This window comes from Symphalangus syndactylus, chromosome 19, assembly GCF_028878055.3.
Source record: "Symphalangus syndactylus isolate Jambi chromosome 19, NHGRI_mSymSyn1-v2.1_pri, whole genome shotgun sequence".
In the NCBI taxonomy this organism is placed as follows: Eukaryota; Metazoa; Chordata; class Mammalia; order Primates; family Hylobatidae; genus Symphalangus; species Symphalangus syndactylus.
This window is the reverse complement of record NC_072434.2, coordinates 45279889-45291447: the sequence shown is the minus strand read 5'-3', so window position 1 is coordinate 45291447 and position 11559 is coordinate 45279889. Positions and strand designations below refer to the sequence as shown.

The window sequence follows — 11559 nt, the reverse complement described above, 5'->3', positions numbered from 1 at the left end:
TAAGAATGGTATAGAAAGATAATTTGATGAATTAGAGTAATTAGTACTTAGCACATACAATATGTTACGCAAGATTCTAAGCCACTTAGACCTTTATGGACAGAATATGTAACAGAGTAAAATAAATAACACAAAGATTCATTGGCAATGACAAATTGACATATTTTCAATCATATTAGATGATATTAAAACCATTAACAAATTTACTGTTTTGTTTCATAATAAAAAAGAATGTTAAATAACTTCATTATAAAGTTTGACTAATTAGGCATATAGATAAATGGGCAGCATTTTGACCAATACACAGAGGATACACATTTTCAAAGACCAGACAAAATTTTTTATTTATTTTTTGGGGGGAGAGAATAGTTTTATTATCTGGGGATAGAGTGGGGTCCTCTCCCTGGGAGGTGGGTCTTCCACTGGTTACCCCCCGCCAGGGCTCCAGGGGGCGCCATGCGATTCAGTGCTGGGCTCCGCTGGGGGCCGGGCCTTGGAGAAGGCGAACTGTGCAGGGAAGCAGCAGCTGTGGAGTCCTCACCGCCCGCTTCGCCCGGCTGCAGCAGGTCTCCTGGTGCTCCTCAGGCTCCCGCCGAGTCTGCGTCTCTGGAGGGCAGCGAACCGTTCTGCCCAGAACCTTATCCTCATAGCCCAGTTTGACGCAGGTCAGCCATTTCTGCTTCCTCCTCTCAGGCTGGACTTTGCACTTGGGTTTCTTCCAGTCCTTCCTCTGGCCGCTTCTCTGTCTGCCGGAGCTTAAATTCCAGCCTCACAAATGTTCCAGCTGGGAAGGGCGTGTCCAGGGCGCTGTCCACACTGGTCTCCCGGAAGGCCCGCTGCACGGGCGGGTGCTTGCAGATTCCTCCAGGGCCACCTGCAGGCCCTGGCGCTGGCCCCGTGAGCTCCGCCCCGCCCGCGCCCCCCACGCCCACCCACGGGGCCAGCGAGATCCGCAGCAGGCTTCCCCTGTCATCCCGGCCCTGCGAAGCGGGTGTGCACCCCTTAGTTCTCCGAGCCCGCCGGGAGCCACCTCCTCCCCTGCCCTGCCCCTGCGGGGGCCATGCCCGCAGAACGCTGGGCAGAGGCGAAGGAACCGGGAAATGTCCCTTTCTCCACACTGACCTTGGGGTCTGCTGGGTCCTCCACTCCCTCCCACCCTGCCCGCGCTGTTCCCTGGGGCCCGCAGTTTCAGCAAAGTTCCCTGCCGCGCCAGGAAGCCGTCCTGTTGCTCACTCTCACCCTTCCTCCTTTTCTGGCCCATTCTCTCTCCCCACTACCCTCTCTCCTCCCGGCTGTCCCCGGAGCCCCTATCTGCTTCCCCAGCTCAGCCCCCTCTCTGACGGCTTCTCTCTCCCACCCTCAAGCGAATTTCCGGGCTTCCACGGGGTACCCCCGACCCCCGGGGCCTAGGTCAACCAGACAAAATTATTTTAAATGGGAATATTTGAATTCCATTGAATTCATGAAAGCAGGAATCCATCAGGCCATATTTTAAATAATTTTGAAATGATAATAGCAACTATCAATTTAAAGTTTAACCAGAATTCAAAATATCCACCATTTTACCAGAAAAAAAAATCCTGTTATAACTAACCAACTAAGTCAGTAAATTTTCAGGATACAATATTAACGTATGAACATCAGTTACATTTTTTTACAGTAACAACAAAATATCTGAAACAGGAATAAAGATAGTTCCATTTACAATATTATCAAATAGAATGAAATACTTAGGAATGAGTTAACAAAGAATATGAAAGATCTGCATACTGAAAACTATAAAATGTTGAGGAAAGAAAATGAAGAATACAAAATGGAAAATATGTGTTCATGGATTCTAAAAATTAATATTGTTAAAATATCCATACTACACAAAGTGATCTATGGAGTTAAATTTCTATTAAAATTTTAATGCCATTTTATTAAAAATGTAGAACAACAATTTTAAAATTAGTGTGGAACCACAAAAGACCTCAAATAGCCAAATACTGAGAAGAACAAAAAGGCTGAAAGCCTCACACTTCCTGATTTCAAACTATATTACAAAGCTGTAGTCATCAATATAGTATAGTACCTACGTAAAAACCAATAGAACAGAATAGAGGACCCAGAAATAAACTCACAAATGTACAGTCAACCGATCCTACAGAATGGAGAAAGGATAAGCACATCAAGGAGTGGTGTAGGAAAAACTATGCACAGAAAAAAGTGAACCTTTCTCTCATATCGTCACAAAATGAATTTGAAATGAAATAAAGACTTAAACATAAGAACTGAAATCATGAATCCTCTAAAAAAAAAATGGGGAAAAACCTCCTTGACACTGGTCATGGCAATGATGTTTTGGATATGCCACCAAGAACACAGTCAACAAAAGCAAAAATAAGTGGAACTATGTCAAAGTAAAAATTTTCTGCACAATAAAGGAAACAATCAACAAAATATAAAGGCATTATAGGAAATGGGAGAAAATATTTGTAAACCGTATGTAGGATAATATGTTACTATTCAAAATATATGTCATACTAATCAATACAAAAAAAGAACCCACAGCAGAATTAAAAGCAATTTCTTGATTAATAATTGGGCAAAATATATAAATAGCAATTTTTCCAAAGATATACAAATGGCCAGCAGGTATATTAAAAATGCTCAACATCACTAATTATCAGAGTAATTAAAATCAAAATCACAATGAGGTATCACCTTGTCGTGGTGTCTGGATGCCTATTATCAAAAAGTCAAAAGATAAAAAGTGTTAGGGTGTAGAAAAAGGGAACACTTGTACACTGTTGCTGAGGATGTCAACTGGTGCAGCTATTATGAAAAACAGTATGGAGGTTCCTTAAAATTTTTAAACTAGAACTACCACTAATCCCAATTGGGAGTATATAGCCAAAGGACATAAAATCAGGATCATCAAGGGCATCTGCACTCCTCTGATACAGATAAATAAACTGAGAGATACATAGTTTCAGCTTTAATAAAAATGAAACTCATCTACAACAATATTGATAAATCTTGAAGACATTATGCTAAGTGAAATAAGCCGAATACAGAAGGACAACTACTGCATGATCTCGTTTGTACGTAAAATCTAAAAAAGTAAATAAATATAAAAAATAAAAAGCCATGGAAACAGTAGAACGGTGGTTCCCATGGGCTAGGAAGTGGGGAAAGTGGGGAGATACCCATGGAAGGGGCGCACCTTCAGTTATAAGGTAACTGCTGGGGACCTAATGCACAGAATAGTGACTACAGTTAACAATACTGTATACTTGAAGTTTGCTACAAGAGTAGATCTCAGGTGCTCTCACCACACACACAGAAACGTATTAACTATGTGAGGGGATAGATATGCTAACTAGCTTAACTGAAATAATTTAAAGACTACTGACATCTCAAAACACTATTGTACACCCTAAAAATATACACTTTTCAATTTGTCAATCATAGTTCAACGAATGGAGAAAAAAAATAAGAGTAACCAGCAGGTCCTGTCTAGCCACAGGGAAACTCGATTTAAAACACGCCTGGCCACTGTTTCCAGTTCAACTCTGGAACGGCCGGGGCGTTTCTGGACCCTGGACTTCGACGCTTCTCCCGCGGCTCCCGTGGCTGGAGAAGGTACAATCGTTCCCAGGATTCCAGGCCGCGCAGATCCGGCGGGGCCATCGCCGTCCCCTTGCTCCTGCTGCAGCCCCATTAGGCTCCGCGTTTCGGGGCCTCCTGGCCGGGGAGGCTGCCTGTGGCTGCCCGCGCGCCCCCAGTGGCTGTGGCTCCGCCGGCCCCCGCTTTGGCCCCGCGCAGCCCCTCCGAGGCCGCAGCCGTCTGGCGCCCGAACTCACGGTCTCGGGCCCGTACCCCTCGCCAGCGCCTTTGCTGTGGCCGCTCCTCCCCCTCCCCGAGCCCGAGCTGGCCCAGCGGAGAAGGAGGGCGGAGACGCTGGAACGCGAACGCTGAGCTGCAGGTGGCAGGTGCGGGAACGGGAGAAGCTATGGCCTCACACAGGACGGCTGCTCAGAGCGACAAGAGCAACCGCCAGGAGCTCCGCACGCAGCTGGAAGAACTCAGTAACGTACTCCGCTGTGGGAGAAATGGAGATATTAAAAGTCTGATGTAGAAGTACTCACAGAGAACCATGCTTCTTGGTCAATCTCAGATTATTATCAGACCTACTCTAATGATGTCAGTCTTCCAAATAAAGTGAGTGACTGAACTGTCAAATCAGCAAGATCAGGATGTTGAAACTCCTGCTTTGAATTCTAACGACCAGTTATAAATAGAAAATGATGCTCACCCTGGTACTGATAGGACAGCAAATGTTAAATGTAGACAAGAGGGTCATTTGCCTCAAATTCACAGGAACCAGCATCTGCATTAGCAGCACAAGATACGTCCTTAGAAGGTTCGTCATTAGCTGGAAGTTTGAGAGCTGCAGCAGAAGCGGCTTTATCACAGACTGGATTTAGTTATGATGAAAATACTGGACTGTATTTTGACCACAGCACTGGTTTCTATTAAGATTCTGAGAATCAAATATATTATGATTTAATTTATTACTACTGTGATGTGGAAAGTGGTCGCTATCGGTTTCATTGTCGAGTAGATTTGCAACCTTATCAGACTTATAGCACAAAACGAAAATAAAAAATTGAGAAAAGAAAGGATCCAGATTCTTCTACAAAAAAAAAAAAAATGAGGAAAAGGATTTGAATTCAGAGGATCAAGAAGCCTTCATTGTTGAACATACAAGCTGCAATGGGAAAGACAATTTCACAAATGTGGAAAAAAAAGCCAAAATAGGCATTCATCACAAAAATAATCCCCCAAAATTCACTGTTCCAGTTAGTGGAAATACTGTGGATCTCCTCTTAATGAAAACATCTCAATTCAACTTTAAGGATGAGAAAATCACAGAGACTGATAGTGAACTAGAAGAAGGTGAAATTACAGACTCTCAGACCGAGGGTAGTTATGATGAAGGCATTACCAGTAAAGGCAATGCAACTGCAAAAGATACTGAGAAGGAAGATGAGGAAAAAATGTGGTCCCCCAAGTATGAGAGTAACTGTCATTAGATCACCTGTGTTACGGACAGGCTCACTCTTCATCATTACTATGAGAGTAACTGTCACTAGATCATCTGTGTTACAGACAGGCTCACTCTTCATCATTACTATGAGAGTAACTGTCATTAGATCACCTGTGTTACAGACAGGCTCACTCTTCATCATTACTATGAGAGTAACTGTCATTAGATCACCTGTGTTACAGACAGGCTCACTCTTCTTCATCATTATTATGAGAGTAACTGTCATTAGATCACCTGTGTTACAGACAGGCTCACTCTTCATCATTACTATGAGAGTAACTGTCATTAGATCACCTGTGTTACAGACAGGATCACTCTTCATCCATCATTACTATGAGAGTAACTGTCATTAGATCACCTGTGTTACAGACAGGCTCACACTTCGTCATTACTATGAGAGTAACTGTCATTAGATCACCTGTGTTACAGACAGGATCACTCTTCATCATTACTATGAGAGTAACTGTCATTAGATCCCCTGTGTTACAGACAGGCTCACTCTTCATCATTACTATGAGAGTAACTGTCTGTGTTACAGACAGGATCACTCTTCATCATTACTATGAGAGTAATTGTCATTAGATCACCTGTGTTACAGACAGGATCATTCTTCATCATTACTGCTGTAAAACCTCCTACAATTGGAAGGGAAAATGATATGGAGCACACTCTTCGAATCCCTGAAGTTGGTGTAAATTTCATGCAGAAATTTATTTTGACCATGACTTACAAAGTTATGTCCTTTTGGATCAGGCCGTCAAAATGGAACAATTGTTAATGGAAAATGGATTGTTCAGCTGAAAACTAAATGTGATCCTTATGAACCTGAGCATGGAGAAAAAGTGAAAATTGGAGACACTGTGTTATCTTATTACATTCACCCTGGCAGTAATAGCTGTGTTGGATGTGAACCAGGGCAGGTTAGAGCTCACATTTTCCTTGATAAGAAAGATGAATCATTTGTTGATCCATCATTAACTAAGAAGGAAACGAGTTGGAAAGAAGAAAAGGATTTTAAAAATATATGAGTAAAATATGGTTTACAGAATGCAGACTACAAAGATGATAAGATCCTGGAGAATCAAAAATATAAAAATAGAGCTGGAAAACATAGGGAGCAGATTGGAAGTGAAGGAAATTTCCAAAGAGATGATGCTCCTGCATCTGTTCATTCTGAAATTACTGATAGCGACAAAGGTCAGAAGATGTTGAAAAAGATGTGTTGAAAACAGGAGAAGGCCTGGGGAAGGATGGTGGGAGAATAAAAACTCCAATACAGCTTCAGCTTTGGCAAACACATGCAGGATTGGAGACAGACAAACCATCCTCTATTAAAGAGACTCACCTCCAAACAAGAACAACAACAACAACAACAACAACAACTGGGACAAAGCACAGGAGAAGTTTGCTGAAAACTTTCCAGAAACTAGACTTCAAAAAGATGACCTAGGACCCATTCCTTGGGTAAAAGGGACTGAGGAGTGAAGGTTAATCACAGAAGAAACCTCAAGCTTTTTTATAAATAGAGTTTGGAAACTCTTATTGCAGAACGTTTCTCCCCAAAAAAGTCAGTGGCACAAGAAAGCTGTGTCACAGTTTACCCCTTCCTGATTTAGAAATGTGTAATAAAGTGTGGTTTGCAGCTTTTAAAAAACACTTTTTAAACTAATTATTAGTGACTGAATTAAGTTATACAGTAAGTGAACTAAAGTTCACAGGGCACAGACAAGTTTATCAAACTTTACTATTTTATCTTGTCATTTACAACATCCATATAAGCAATTAGCCACATAAGCAAAATTCATATAACCACTTAAATGTTCATTTGTCCTTGTCTTCATATAGTCACACTAGTATGCACAGAAAATACAGCAAAAAAAACATCTAAAGTCTATAAAAATAAATCTGACAATATACATTCTTGTTTATGCCCTTCAGGACCTAGATAAAAAATGTAGAGACAACATGAATAATGATGCATACATTTTCTTATATTTGGAATAGCTTAAATCATATTAAAGAACTAATGAACAGGTGACATGTCACAGAAAATTCATCTTTTATTGTTTTCTTCGGTGAAGAATCTGAATTTATTGATATATACTATACATTCAGCGTTTGTATTTGGTTTGTTTCATAGCTAATGAAATGTTTATACATGAACAAATGAGTACAGTATTGAAATAGTCCATGTGCTGGCATTCATACTTTTTATAAATACTATTGCAGGCAATAAAGTTGTGCCAGAAAAATCTGATTTCGAGTACAAAAGGAATACTTAGCCAGGGCCTCAAGCTCAATATATTTATTGAAAATTTCCTAAATTGCCATAAAACATTATAATGTTAAATTACTCATTTCAATAAATTATGAATTAAACAAAAAATACAGACGATGTCTTTTATGGATCAGGGAAGTGCTAATAAGACAGAATGGCCATTGAAGCCAAAAGGTCTGAATTCAGGTGAATAATTTTACTCATATTAGTTTTAGGTTAGAGAAAACAATACTTCTGACCATATACTATTTATTGCAGTGGAGTATTTCAAAAATATGTAGAAAATATATAATTAATTTTCTAATGGTATAAAAGTAATCACATTCTACAAATTATTACAATATGGTCTATTCATGGGAAGGGTGTTTCAAATGAAAAAACTTGGAATTTCTCATGGTGATAGATGCCATAGAAAATCTGAGTAAAATATTTCATTCATATATGCAATTATTGATATTTCTGCTTTTCAGAAAAATAATATACTTTAAATACTTAATGCAGACCATTAAAATCACCAAGAAGTTACAAGAATTCACAGAATGCCTAATACAGTTGAAAGGAAATTAAGAGCTTCCTTCCTTCCTTCTTTCCTTCCTACCTCCCTCCCTCCCTCCCTCTCTCTCTCTCTTTCTTTCTTTTCTTTTCTTTTCTTTTTATTATACTTTAGGTTTTAGGGTACATGTGCACAATGTGCAGGTTTGTTACATATGTATCCATGTGCCATGTTGATTTCCTGCACCCATTAACTCGTCATTTAGCATTAGGTATATCTCCTAATGCTGTCCCTACCCCCACCCCACAACAGTCCCCGGAATGTGATGTTCCCCTTCCTGTGTCCATGAGTTCTCATTGTTCAATTCCCACCTATGAGTGAGAACATGCAGTGTTTGGTTTTTTGTCCTTGCGATAGTTTACTGAGAATGATGTTTTCCAGTTTCATCCATGTCCCTACAAAGGACACGAACTCATCATTTTTTATGGCTGCATAGTATTCCATGGTGTATATGTGCCACATTTTCTTAATCCAGTCTATCGTTGTTGGACATTTGGGTTGGTTCCAACTCTTTGCTATTGTGAATAGTGCCGCAATAAACATACGTGTGCATGTGTCTTTATAGCAGCATGACTTATAGACCTTTGGGTATATACCCAGTAATGGGATGGCTGGGTCAAATGGTATTTCTAGTTCTAGATCCCTGAGGAATCGCCACACTGACTTCCACAATGGTTGAACTAGTTTACAGTCCCACCAACAGTGTAAGTGTTCCTATTTCTCCACATCCTCTCCAGCACCTGTTGTTTCCTGCTTTTTTAATGATGGCCATTCTAACTGGTGTGAGATGGTATCTCACTGTGGTTTTGATTTGCATTTCTCTGATGGCCAGTGATGATGAGCATTTCTTCATGTGTTTTTTGGCTGCATAAATGTCTTCTTTTGAGAAGTGTCTGTTCATGTCCTTTGCCCACTTTTTGATGGGGTTGTTTTTTTCTTGTAAATTTGTTTGAGTTCACTGTAGATTCTGGATATTAGCCCTTTGTCAGATGAGTAGGTTGCAAAAATTTTCTCCCATTCTGTAGGTTGCCTGTTGACTCTGATGGTAGTTTCTTTTGCTGTGCAGAAGCTCTTTAGTTTAATGAGATCCCATTTGTCAATTTTGGCTTTTGTTGCCATTGCTTTTGGTGTTTTAGACATGAAGTCCTTGCCCACGCCTATGTCCTGAATGGTATTGCCTAGGTTTTCTTGTAGGATTTTAATGGTTTTAGGTCTGACATTTAAGTCTTTAATCCATCTTGAATTAATTTTTGTATAAGGTGTAAGGAAGGGATCCAGTTTCAGCTTTCTACATATGGCTAGCCAGTTTTCCCAGCACCATTTATTAAATAGGGAATCCTTTCCCCATTTCTTGTTTTTGTCAGGCAATCAGGCAGGAGAAGGAAATAAAGGGTATTCAATTAGGAAAAGAGGAAGTCAAACTGTCCCTGTTTGCAGATGACCTGATTGTATATCTAGAAAATCCCATTGTCTCAGCCCAAAATCTCCTTAAGCTGATTAGCAACTTCAGCAAAGTCTCAGGATACAAAATCAATGTACAAAAATCACAAGCATTCTTGTACACCAATCACAGACAAACAGAGAGCCAAATCATGAGTTAACTCCCATTCACAATTGCTTCAAAGAGAATCAAATACCTAGAAATCCAACTTACAAGGGATGTGAAGGACCTCTTCAAGGAGAACTACAAACCACTGCTCAATGAAATAAAAGAGGATACAAACAAATGGAAGAACATTCCATGCTCATGGGTTGGAAGAATCAGTATCGTGAAAATGGCCATACTGCCCAAGGTAATTTATAGATTCAATGCCATCGCCATCAAGCTACCAATGACTTTCTTCACAGAATTGGAAAAAACTACTTTAAAGTTCATATGGAACCAAAAAAGAGCCCGCATCGCCAAGTCAATCCTAAGCCAAAAGAACAAAGCTGGAGGCATCACGCTACCTGACTTCAAACTATACTACAAGGCTACAGTAACCAAAACAGCATGGTACTGGTACCACAACAGAGATATAGATCAATGGAACAGAACAGAGCCCTCAGAAATGATGCCGCATATCTACAACTATCTGATCTTCTTTCTTTTCTTTTCTTCCCTCTGTCGCCCAGGCTGGAGTACACTGGGCTTGCTGCAGACTCCCTGCGTCCAGCTCCCGTCATTCTCCTGCCCTGGCCTGTGGGCTGCCTGGGATTGCCGGCGCGAACCACCACCCCTCCCTCGTTTTTCTCCTTTGGCTGGAGGCGCAGTTTCGCCATGTCAGCCAGGCTGGTCTCCAGCTCCTAGCCTCCAGTGGTCAGCCTGCCTCGGCCTCCCGAGGTGCTGGGACTGCAGACGCAGTCTCGCTCACTGGGTGCTCAGTGTTGCCCGGGCTTTAGTGCGGTGGTGTGGTCTTGGCTCACTGCAACCTCCGCCTCCCAGCTGCCTGCCGTGGCCTCCCAGGGTGCTGGGCCACTGCCCCGTCTGGGAGGTGGGGAGCGTCTCTGCCCGGCCGCCCATTGTCTGGGTTGTGAGGAGCTCCTCTTCCCGGCCGCCCCACCTGGGATGTGAGGAGCGCCTCTGCCCGGCCACCCATCGTCTGGGAAGTGAGGAGCGCCTTTGCCCGGCCGCCCATCCTCTGGGAAGTGAGGAGCACCTCTGCCCGCCGCCCACCATCTGGGATGTGAGGAGCGCCTCTGCCCGGCCGCCCCATCTGTGAAGTGAGGAGTGCCTCTGCCCGGCCGCCCTGTCTGAGAAGAAGTGAGGAGCGTCTCTGCCCGGCCGCCCCATCTGGGAAGAAGTGAGGAGTGCCTCTGCCCGGCCGCCCTGTCTGGGAAGTGAGGAGCACCTCTGCCCGGCCACCCCGTCTGGGAAGTGAGGAGCGCCTCTGCCCGGCCGCCCCTTCTGGGACGTGAGGAGCGCCTCTGCCCGGCCGCCCCATCTGGGAAGTGACGAGCGCCTCTGCGTGGCCACCCTGTCTGGGAAGTGAGGAGCGCCTCTGCCCGGCCGCGCCTTCTGGGATGTGAGGTGCGCCTCTGCCTGGCCACCCATCGTCTGGGATGTGAGGAGTGCCTCTGCCCAGCCGCCCTGTCCGGGAAGAGAGGAGCCCCTCTGCCCGGCCGCCACCCCGTCTAGGAAGTGAGGAGCGTCTATGCCCGGCCGCCCCATCTGGGAAGTGAGGAGCACCTCTGCCTGGCCTCCCCGTCTGGGATGTGGGGAGCGCCTCTGCCCGGCCGCCCCATCTGGGAGGTCTACCACAGAGGCCAGAAGCAATGTGGGGGCTGGACGTGGTGGCTTACGCCTGTAGTCCCAGTACTCTGAGAGGCCGAGGCGGGTTGATCACTTGAGGCTAGGAGTTCGAGACCAGCCTGGCCAACATGGTGAAACATATGAAAAATACAACAGACAAACCAACCAACCAACCAAGCGACAACAAAACAGGTCTAACCTGGAGTCATACTCTAATTTTTTCTGTTTTCCTCCCTTTCTGATCCTTTATCCCACTTTCTTTTTCTTCCTCTTCCTTCTCCTTCTTTGTCAAATAGAGGATTGAGTTATTATCATTGATCCATACAAAGTCCCTCTCTCATTCATTTTCTTTAATTCCCACCCCCTATTTCTATTCCGTGTCTTCCCACGTGCAACCTTCC

General features: G+C 43.2%; 2 pseudogenes; one reads left to right on the top strand and one right to left on the bottom strand.

Annotated features, from left to right (window-relative positions):
- Window positions 1–426: 426 nt before the first annotated feature.
- On the bottom strand, window positions 427–1261 carry LOC129458256 (retinoic acid receptor responder protein 2-like; annotated as a pseudogene).
- Window positions 1262–5349: 4088 nt separating this feature from the next.
- LOC129458255 (angiogenic factor with G patch and FHA domains 1-like) lies at window positions 5350–6749 on the top strand (annotated as a pseudogene).
- The last annotated feature ends 4810 nt before the right edge of the window (window positions 6750–11559 follow it).